Below are 11753 nucleotides of genomic sequence, written 5' to 3'. Positions count from 1 at the left end.
CAAACAAAAACCTAAAGTGAAGAATTGATTTTATTCTTTTGTTTCATCTCCCCATGTTCATTTACCCTCTTAACTCTACATTCCATCTTCTCAAATATTTTGGCATGACTAAGTCATATCCATCCTTAAGACATTTTCTCTTGCCAGCTCATATCTTAGTCTTTCCAGTGAATACTAAAAGTAGAATGTTGCTTCTGCCCTCCTAAAATAGGCAACTTAAGGGCGAGGACCATGTCACCTTCATCTACTTAGAGTATCACCTTCTCTTCCATATGAAAGAAACATAAACATTTGTGAAATGATGAATTTTTGTCATAATGGTTTCAAGCTGAGCAGAGAGTACTCTGAGAATGACTTGGGTTTTCTCATGTAAACAATGACTGTTATTAAAACTAGGTCAAAAACCTAGATTTTAGGGTTGTATCTAAATTTGAAAATTGGCTTTTGTCATTTAGTAAGTTCATTTCTCTGAACATCAGTTTTCTAATCTGTAAAAACACACAAAACACTGCCTCATTAGAACTGCTCTGAGGAGGAATTTGAGTTGAAAGCATTGGCCACTGTTTCTTGCTCATAGTAAACAGTCAAGAAGCAGTAGCTTCCAGTGTTAAATTATTAGAGTTTACAGAAATTTGTATCTGTCCTTCAGGACTCTGGATTTTGCTTGCAGGGAGATATAATGCCCAATTTAAAATTCTTTATAACTCAAATCTCAATCCAAGCCAAGTACATTTGCCAAAAAAACAAAAAGTTCTGTTTGCCTCATTTCCTTTACCTGAGAGATTTAGAATGCTGTAAAAGAAAGAAATGAAAACAAAATGTAACCAATAATCTAAGGACACACAACAGGACATAATCTTCCCACCAGCAAATCTAATACCCTTTCTTTATTTTCTAATACACCTTCTGTGCTCCTTCTAAGACAATCCTTTCACTTTCTCACTGAATCTCATCCACTCTTGCTTATTCCAAGTCTTTGCTCCTATGTTTTTCTCCTCTCCTGCTTTAGTAATTTTTTTTCTCTATCACTGCCACAGACACTCTAACATTGTGGTTTGAAGCTGTTTGTAACCCAGAAAAACACGTTCTTAAAGTTAATTCATTCCGGGGGTGAGCATCCATGATAGGTAGGTCCTTTATGAGGCTAGTTCTGTTTAGGTTTGGCCCACCTCATTCAGGATGGGTCTTGATCCTATTACTGGACTCCTTTATAAAGAATGAATTCAGACCTGAGAGAGAAAGCCAGGGAAGCAAGAAGCTGACATCAACAAAACCTGCAAGAGAAGGGAGAGACCAGCAGATGTTGCCATGTGCCTTGCCAAGTGCCAGAGGAGGCAAGGATTGCCAGCAACCAGTCTTCTAGAAGAAAGCATTGCCTTGATGTTGTCCTGATTTGGACATTTTCCTGGCCGCAACACCATGAGTGAATAAATTTCCATTGTGTAAGCCAACTCACTTCATGGTATTTGCTTTAAGTGGTTGTCTTAGTTTGCTACAGGGCTGCCAAAGGAAAGTACCAGAAATGGATTGGTTTTTATAACAGGAAATTTATTAGGGGTAAAGGCTTTCAGTTCTGAGACTCTGAAATGTCTAAATCAAGGCATCAGCAGGGATGCTTCTTCAACAAAGTCAGGGACTGGTAATTTGGGGTCCTGCCACACGGTGAAGATGGCCACCAAGCACTGCTAAAGTCCCTGCCTTCCCCTCCAGTATCTACCATCTCCCAGAGCTCAGCTGTGGGCAAAGCTTGAGCTGCTCCATGGGTCCAGCCTCTAGGGGACTTTGTGCTTAAGCTTTGGCTGCTAGTAATCCTCGAGTCCTCCTTGCACACTGAAGGGTCAAAAATGGCAGGGCTCCCTTTCCCTGTGTCTTTTTCTCCATTCGTATCAACACCAGTAGAGGGCAGAGTCACGCCTCCCTGACGGTATCCAATCAAAAGAGTCTCACACCCACAGGAATGGATTAGTTCAAGAACATAATCTTTTTCTCTTTGGGATTCATAAAAGAACTTCAAACAGCCATCCTCCACCCTCTGAATCCCAAAAGGCACATTCTTTACATGTGCAAAATACATTGATTATATCACAATATTTGAAACACCTTAACCATTTCAGTAGCAATGCTAAGTACAAAATCTCATAAAAATCAGTTAGAGGCATACAAGTTGTCTTGGGGCAAAGTTCCCCTCTGGCTGTAAACCTTAGAAACTTAGAAAATGGGTTATCTGATTCTAATATACAAAGGAGGGACAGTCACAGGATAAACATTTGCATTACCATAAGGAGGGGGCATACTCCCCTAGATTTCAAAGTCTGAACATCATCTCTAGACTGATGCCTTCTCATTAGGGCTTTGTGGGGGCCCACCCCTTCCAAGGGCTTGCCAGCAGCAGTCCTCTCCAGTCCACCCTCATCAAGCATCTGAGTTCCTTACAATCAATTGACTGAAGAAGAGAAAACTTGGGCCCAGTTTCCAGACGGTTCTGCACAACATGCAGGTATCACCTGGAAGTGGACAACAGCAACACAGCAGCCCCTTTCTGGAACATCCTTGAAGGACAGTGGTGAGAAGAAATCCTCCCAGTGGGCAGAACTTAGGGCAGTGCACTGGGTTGTTCATTTTGTTTGGAAGGAAATGGCCTGAGGTGCATTTGTACGTGGATTCATGAGCTTTTGCCAATGGTTTGGCTGGATGGTCAGGGGCTTGGAAGGAACATGATTGGAAAACTGGTGACAGAGAGGACTGGGGAAGAGGTATGTGGATAGACCTTTCTGAGTGGGCAAAAATATGAAGATATGTGTCCCACATGAATACTCATCAGAGGATGACTTCAGCAGAGGAAGATTTTAATAATCAAGGGATAAGATGACGTGCTCTGTGGCTAGTACTCAGCCTCTTTCCCCAGCCACACCTGTCATTGCCCAATGGGCTCATGTGCAAAGTGGCCATGGTGGTAGGGATGGAGATTATGCATGGGCTCAGCAACATGGACTTACCCTCAGCAAGGTCCACCTGGCTACAGCCACAGCTGAGTGCCCTGTCAGCCAGCAGCAGAGACCCACATTCAGCCCCTGATATGGCACCATTCCTCAAGGTGATCGGCCTGCTACCTGGTGGCAGGTTGATTACATTGGACCATTTGCTTCATGGACGGGGCAGTAATTTGTTCTACTGGAATAGATTCATACTCTGGATATGGGTTTGCCTTCTCCGCATGCAATATTTCTTCCAAAATTACCATCTGTGGACTTACCATCTGTGTCTTATCTACAGCCATGGCATTCCACCCAGCATTGCTTCTGAACAATGAACCCACTGCACAGCAAAGGATGTGCGGGAATGGGCACAAAGTCATGGAATTCACTGGTCTTACCATGTTCCCCATCATCCTGAAACAGCTGGATTGATAGAACAGTGGAACAACCTTTTGAAGACTCAATTACTATACCAACTGGGCTGCAGTACCTTGCAGGGCTGGGACAATGTTCTCCAGGAGGCTGTGTATGCTCTAAACCAGTGTCCATTCTATGATGCTCTTTCTTCCATAGCCAGGATTCATGGGTCCAGGAATCAAGGGGTGAATGGGTAATAGTGAATGGTAATAGGGAAAGGGAGTTGTGCCATTCACTATTACCTGTAGTGATTAACTGGGGTGGCAGTTTGCCATTACTGATGAACCCCCTGAAAGAGAAGGATTATGTTTGTAAACTGGTCTGTTCCTCTGGGTGTGATACCCTTTGATTATATTAAATTCAAAGGTTTTAAGTTTACTTGAGTAAATCACCTTAGGGCTTTGATTCAACCACGTCAGTAAGGCATGACTCAGGTTAGTCCCTGCCCCCTTGGTGGGCTGACAGAAACAGACACTCACTCAAGAAGACACAACAGGAAGAGAGAGAGCTTCATAGATACCAGAGGAGAGAAGGCTCAAACAGCTAAAGCCTGGGGAGAGATGAGCCGTTCACCTGAGAGTTTGTAGCTGAAAAGTCCAGAGCAGCGGAGCAGCTGGTAAGGCTGGGAAGGAAATGAGCCCTTTGCTAGACTGATACAGGAAGCCCTGAGAGATGACTCCTATGCCAGCCTACAGCTTAGATCAGAAGAAGCTGGGCCTGTGGATCCTTAAGAGGAAAAAGGAAGGAAAGACCAGGCAGAGATCACTCGCCATCTTGCTTCAACATGTGGCAAAAGACCTTGGTGAGAAAGTAGCCTTGAGTTGGATTCTTAAGGGCCAACTCTAGGCTTTTACCCCAAATAAATACGTTTAATAAAAGCCAACAGATTTCTGGTACTTTGCATCAGCAGCCCTTTGGCTGACTAATATAACTAGGAAAATTTTTGCTTCCTGTCCCTGCAAACTTCAGCTCAGCTGGTCTACAAGTCTTAGTTCCTAAAGAAGGAATGCTTCCACCAGGAAATACGATTCCACTGAAATGGAAGTTAAGACTACCCCCTGGCCACTATGGGCTCCTCATGCCTCTGAACCAACAGGCAAAGAAGGGAATTACTGTACTGCCTGGGGTGATTGGTCCTATCCAGGGGAAATTAGACTGCAGTGACACAATGGAGACAAAGAATTTGCCTGGAATACAGGAGACCCCCTAGGACATCTCTTAGTACTGCCATGCCCTGTGATTAAAGTCAATGGAAAACTGCAATGACCCAATCCAGGCAGGACTGAAAAAGGCCCAGAATCTTCAGGAATGAAGGCTTAGGTCACCCCACAAGGCAAAGAACCAGGGCCAGCTGAATTGCTTGCTGAGGGTAGAGGGAACTTGGAATGAGTAGTGGAAGAAGGTAGCAATAAATACAAAATTCAACCACATTACCAGTTACAGAATCAAGGACTGTAATGGCCATAAATATTTCACCCTTGCCTTTCTGCACTACCCAGAGAGGGGTCTATATGGCTGTTGCCCCTTTGCCTTAACTCAAAGGGAAACTTAAACAATGTCCAGATTCCTTGATGTCCTACAGATGATGAAAGAGGATGTCCTCAAATTCCTTGGGGCAGAACCCACTTAGGGGGCACCAACTCTGACTTCCAAGTGGAACAGCATATCTCAAAGGGAAAAGTGATGGCATCTGCATCATAAATCTGAAGACGGCCTGGGAGAAGCTTCAGCTGGTGGTTCATGTCATTGCTGCCATTGAAAACCCTGCTGGTGTCAGTGTCATATCTTCCAGGAATACTGCCCAGCGGGCCGCGCTGAAGGTTGCTGCCACCACTGGAGCTACCCCTACTGCTGGGCGCTTCACTCCTGGAACCTTCACCAGCCAGATTCAGGCAGCCTTCCAGGAGCCACGTCTTCTGGTGGTGACCAATGCCAGGCTGACCACCAGCCTCTCACGGAGGTGTCCTACGCTCACCTGCCCACCGTTGCTTTGTGTGATGTAGATTCTCCTCTGCCCTAGGTGGATGCCTTCACCACACGCAACAGCAAAGGTGCTTACCCGGGAGTGTGAGGTGGTTGATGCTGGCCTGGCAAGTTCTGCACATGCATGGCCCCATCTCCCATGAGCACCCATGGGTGATCATGTCTGATCTCTTCTTCAACAGAGATCCTGAAGAGATTGAAAAGAAAGAGCAGGCCGTGCTGAAAAGGCTGAGGAGCTTCTGGGTGAATGGGCCACTCCTGCTCCTGAAGTCACTGCCCCTCAGCCCAAAGCCGCAGACTGGCCTGAAGGCGAGCAGGTGCCCTCCGTGCCTGCTCTGCAGTTCCCCACTGCAGCCTGGCTGCTCCCCCTGCGCCTGAAGCCTGGCCTGCAGCCCCCGCTGCTCAGGCCCCCAGTGGGCAGGAACAGCCCGAGGGGGCAGAAGCTGATCTTCACAGGCTCCAACAGAAAGTGGAAATAAGGTTCCAGAAAATGAATCAGTTTCTACTTTTAAAAAAATGTCATCCTTACCTTGTTATGAATGTTTGTACATATACATAAAATGAACATATTTGTTTTATTCCCTGTCTTTCCCCCTTATCACATGACATAAGTTGTATTAGTTTCACATCTTAGTATTAAAGGATATCAAGTTTAAGAGTGAATATTACCCAAGGATTGTACCCTATTCTACAGGGATTTAGTGCACTTACAATTGTATGCAGGACAGTTGAGTAACGTTAGGCAGAAATATTAATGTATATGTGTGTGTGTGTGTGTGTGTGTAAGTATCTGTTCTTGTTTTTATTATAAATTAAGTAACTCTAAGTATGGTTTAAGACGATGTGTATGGCTGCCAAGTTGACAAGGGGTGGACTATGATGATCAGGTTAATATGTCAACTTGACCAGGTAATGGTGCCCAGTTGTCTGGTCAAGCAAGCCCTGGGCTAATTGTAATACAAGGGCATATCATAGACTTTAATCATCAGTGAGTTGATGGCATCTATGGCTGATTACATCTACAATCAACTGAGGAGACTGCCTTCCACAACAAATGCTGTCTCATCCAATCAGTTGGAGCCTTTTTAAAAAGAGAAATGATTTTTGGCATTCAGGGAGAGAATTCCCATCATGACTTGAGACAGCCAGCATCTCCTGGGGAGCTCATCGAGGACCTTAGCAGAGTCCCTGGCTTGCAGCCTGCCCTACAGAATTTGGACTTCCGCATCCTCATGGTCGCATGAGACAATTTTATAAAATCTCAAACTATTTACAGGTATCTCCTGTCAATTCTGTTTCCTTAGAGAATCCTGACTAAGACAGCAGCCTAGGAAACAAAAACAATTATCAACCACCTTAGTTAAAGCAAAACTCTCCCTAGATTTCAGGTCCTCCCCAGCTACCCTCCCTTTCTCAGCATCCCTTTATAGGAACAATTCTCAGGAGGAGTGTCGAAGGATGCTCCTTGTCTTCTCATCCTTGCCTCTTTTACCTCCTCAAACCTCTCCAAATGGGCTTTCGTCCCCATCTCTCCACTGAAATTGCACTTGATAAGGTCATTAATAACTTCCGCATTGCCAAATTGAGAAAACTATTCTTAGTCTTCATCATTTTGGATGTCTCGACAGCATTTGACACTGTTGTTTACTCCCTCCTTCTTGAGACACTTTCTTCACCAGGCATCCTGCACACCATACTGTCTTGGTTTTCCCCTTACCACGTTACACTCCTTAGTCATTCTCTTTGCTAATACTCTCCTGGTCTCTAAATGTTGAAGTGCCCAAGACTGATTCTTCTGAGCTCTCCTCTGTCTTTGTTTCTTAGGTTATTTATTCTACTCACATGATTCACATTGACAATTCTGAAGTTCACGTCGCTGGTCTTATTTTCTGTGAATCCAGACTCTGCCAACTTGGCATTCCCACTTAGATAGCTAATAAGCATCTCACAGTTAACATGGCTGTCTTAGTTTTCCAGGACTGGTTTGACAAATACCCCACATTAATTGGATTAAGCAACAGGAATTGACTGACTCATGGCTTTGGAGGCTAGAAGTTCAAAATCAAGGTGTTGGCAAGGCCATGTTTTCTCCAAAGACTTTCACATTCTTGGGATATCTTCCTGGCAACCATCTGTCCCTTGGTCATTTCTATCTGGCTTCTCTGTGTCCAAGTTTCCTCTGCCTTATAAGGATGCCAGTCATATGGATTAAGGCCAAGCTGATTCAATTTGGCTTCCTCTAAATAGGATCTTTGAAGATCCTATGCACGAATAAGACACACCTTTACTAATAACAGTATCTTAAAGGGTCCTATTTACAAATGGCCTAGACCCAAAGGAACAAGGATTAAGACTTGAACATGTCATTTGTGAGGCATATAATTCCATACCCAACCCCTACTCCTTGCCTGACTTTTCCCAACTAAAATAAGGATGATAATAGTACCTACCTAATAGAATTGTTGTATGAACTGTGATAAGGTATGTGAGGACAGAGTGCCTTACCTGAGGAAATCTCTTCTGCCTGGACCTGTATCCACAATTCTGCCCTTGAAGTCATTCTTCTTTCAATTCATCCCATCTCTGTCCCTTTCAGCAGCATGTCTGCTTATACAAAATTCTCAAAAACTCTCAGTTTCCTGTGCAGTTTAAGTGGGTCCAAGCCGTCAGACAATAGGATCTTCCACATACCCTTCCTGGAAAACTGCATTTCCAACTCTACTTCCTCTGAGATGGGTGATGGGTCCATGGGTCATCCACCTGTTCTCCTTAGGAAAGGGCTGTTCCACCACACCCTTACACGAGCCCTGTTCTCTGGGGACACACCTGCCAGAACCTCTGGGGGAACCTATTTGAACTGCTTCTGGTCCTCGTCTCAGGGTGCACTATCTGGATAGGCTAGAATTTCCCAAATCATCACTTGCTGAGTTCCTTGTGCTTAACAGTTCAATCTTCAGTTTATCCCTTTCCTCTCTCATTCTGCCTCCTACACTTTACTTGGAAATCTCCTCAGCTAAATATGCAAATTCATTGCTTACAAGTTCCATTTTCAGTCCAACACTAGGACATAATTCATCCAAGTTCTCTGATGCTTTATAACAAGGATTGCCTTTCCTCCAGTTTCCAATAACACATTGACTGCCTCCTAAGGCCTCACCAGAAGCACTGCTGACATCCGTATTTCTACCAAGGTTCTATCCATGATAATATATCTGCATGCTCTAAAATGATTTTTTAAAACTTCCTCTACAGCTCTATTCACAGCAACCTAACTTTTTTCTATCAGGTGCCTCAAAATTCCTCCAGGCTCTGCCATTCCCCAGTTCCAAAACCACTTCCACATTTTCATGTATTTGTAATAGCTGTACCCCACTTCTCGGTACCAAATACTGTTGTAGTTTTCCAGGGCTGCTGTGACAAATACCAAACACTGATTGGCTTAGACAGCAAGAAGTTATTGGCTCACGAATTTGGATGCTAGAAGTCCAAAATCAAAATGTGGTTAACACCATACTTTCTCTGAAGTCTGCTGTAGCCTGGTGGGAGCTTTCTGGCCACCCTCTGTACATGGTGATCTCTCTCTGGCTTCTCCTACTTCTGGCTTCTCTGACTGTCCAGGTATCCTCTGCCTTGTAAGGACTCGAGTCATAGGGATTCATTCAATTTGGCCTCATCACTGCAGGTCCTACTCACAAAGAAGTCCACACCCTAATTAATAAGATCTTCGAAGGGCCTATTTTTAAATGGTCATAGCCACAGAAATGTGAAGACTTAAATAAGTCTTTTGTTGGATACATGATTCAATCCCCAACAATGTCCAGAAAAGAACTCTTGACCCTTTTCCCCAAACCTGCCATCCCCCAGTCTACTCAACCTTAGTAACTGACACCAACAGTCACTAGCTGCTCAGACTAAAACTCCAGGAGTCAGTCGTCCTCAGCTCCTCTGCCTCACACTCCACAGAGCATCCAGCCAGCCTTCTTTACTCTACCTGCAAGATATACCCAGAATCCTGCCTTTTCTCACCATCTCCACTGCTTCCATCCTAGTCACAAAGACACCATCCTCTCAGGTCTAGATTTCTGTATAACCTTCTTCCAGGCTTGCCTTGCTACTGTTAGTTCTTCATGCAGCATCTAGAGAGATTTTTAAAAGTACGTAAATCATGTCACTTCTTGTTCAAAACTCTCTGGTGGTTTCCCATCATGTTCAAGATAAAACCCAAAGTCCTTACCCTGCTCCACAAAGTCCTGTATGTTCCGGCCTCTTCCTCTGACTTATTCCCCTATGACTTTCCTCTTCAGTTACTGTGTTCTAACTAAACTATCCTCATTGCTCCTAGAACACATAAGTCTTCTTTGCATCTCAGGGACTTTTTCCTGCATTTCCTCTGCCTAGAATGATCTTCCCACAGAAATGGTATGGTTGGCACTCGCATATTATTCAAGACTTAGCTTAAATATATTCTCAGAGAAGCCTGCCCTGTCTACATTAAACAGCACTTCCCATCATTCTCATGCCTTTACCTGCTTTCTTTTCCTCCATACATGTGTTACTACCTGACATTACATATTTTGTTTTTTTTGTATTCTTCCACTAGTATAAAAGCACCATGAGGGCACAGTCTTTGTGTCATACACTGCCATATCTCCGATGTATAGAAAAATGCCATAGTTCATAAGACTTTTTTGTTGTTGTTTTTGTCTTTTTGAGGTACTGGGTGGGGGATTGAATCCCCTACCTCATATGTGGGAAGCTGGTACTCAACTATGAGCCACATAGGCTCCCCTGAGTTGGTTTTTTAGTTTGCTTGCTTGTTGTTTGTTTTTGTTTTGTTTTTTGTTCTCACCCCAACCCCAGATGGCTCCCTTGTCTGTTTGCTCATAGCTTGTTGTCTGCTTGTTGTTTCTGCTCATTGTCTGTTTGTTTCTTCTTTAGAAGGCACCAAGAACTGAACCCAGGACGTCCCGTGTGGGAGGGGGCACCCAACTACTTGAGCCACATCTGTTCCCTGCTTGTTCAGTTGTTTTCGCTCACTGTCTACTCATTGTTTGCTTATTGTCTTGCTCATTGTCTGCTTGTTGTTTTTTCTCATTGTCTGCTCATTGTTTTTGCTCAATGCTTGCTCATAGTTTGTCTTCTATGCCTGAGCCACATCCATTCCGCTTTTGTTTAGTTTTGTTTTTTTTTTAGGGGGCACCAGGGACCTGTCCTGAGACCACCTGTGTGGGAACCAGGAGCTCAACCCTTGAGTCACATCCGCTCCCCGTAAATGTAATTTTAATTAAGTAAGCAATGTTAGGGAGAGACTTGGGATCAGATTCTAAAAGACGTTTAATATCCCACTAGGCTGAATTTTAGGTATGGGAAGTCACAGAAATGTTTTTGTGGTTGAAGAGGAATGCTGAAAGCCATGTTTCAGACAATGAATTTGGAAGTAATAGGCTAGATTGGATATGGGAGACCCGAAGACGGACGATGAGGGTCGGTCCACCCTCCCACGCTGGCTGCCCCTTCCCAGCGCGCAGACAAGCCCGTCTGGGAGCGGGCGGCGCTGGCCCTGCAGGTGGCACAGCCGCTCCCTGACTCCAGCGCTTTTCCCTAGCGCCCCCTGCTGGCTGCTCTGGGAATCTCCTCCCCTCTCGTCCCGGCTCGGCCCGGGAGGCTGAGCTCTGAGGACGCAGCCCCGGGCTCACTTCCCCCCGGTTTCTGGTTGAGCTCGCCCACCGGAGGCTCTAGCAGGAGAGCAGAGGATGGGGCGAGGGGAGCGCGGCGTGCATCGCGCAGCTCCCCTGCTGGGCCGCGGCGGGCAGCGCCCGCGGCCCCCCACCTCGGCTCCTCCACGCGGCCCCCCCTCGGGCTCGCACAAGAGCTCCTCCAGGCTGGGGAGCGCAGCCCTCCCGCCCCAGCCGCCCCGGCGCTTCTCCCTCGCTGCCGCGGGCTCAGCTTCTCCCACTCGAGCCAGACTAAGTGACACGCGAGGAGCTGCATGAGGAGCTGGGCCGCAGGAACTTTCCATCCGCGTCTGCTGTTCCTCCACGCCTGCTGTTCCACGGGAAAACTTAAAGTGGGGACCACGTGGCAGTAAATAGCCCTTTAAAAAAGAGAGACTGATAAATGGTTCCATACACCCATATTAGAAAGCTAAAAGTAAAGGCTAAAGAAAACGTTGCAAATACGAAAATACAGAATATTTCAAGTCTGCGTTGTGCCCATACAACTGAGGAAGAGAGAAAGAAGACAAAGCAGAAAGAAAAAGAAGTAGAGAAAGTGATATTTACATGAGGTAAAGGGAGAGGAAAAGGGAGGGGAAAACCCTAATGAGAGGGAGGTACTCTAGGTTTTGAGAGGATAATTAAATGTCTCTTACTACACCCT

The 11753-nt window shown here is 45.3% G+C and overlaps 1 pseudogene; it reads left to right on the top strand.

Annotated features, from left to right (window-relative positions):
• Nucleotides 1-4947: 4947 nt before the first annotated feature.
• On the top strand, nt 4948-10980 carry LOC101424663 (small ribosomal subunit protein uS2 pseudogene; annotated as a pseudogene).
• Nucleotides 10981-11753: the final 773 nt, after the last annotated feature.

The sequence above is a fragment of the Dasypus novemcinctus genome, chromosome 10, assembly GCF_030445035.2.
Source record: "Dasypus novemcinctus isolate mDasNov1 chromosome 10, mDasNov1.1.hap2, whole genome shotgun sequence".
Lineage (NCBI taxonomy): Eukaryota > Metazoa > Chordata > Mammalia > Cingulata > Dasypodidae > Dasypus > Dasypus novemcinctus.
The sequence above is the reverse complement of the archived record's forward strand: the minus strand, read 5'-3'. Positions and strand labels throughout refer to the sequence as shown.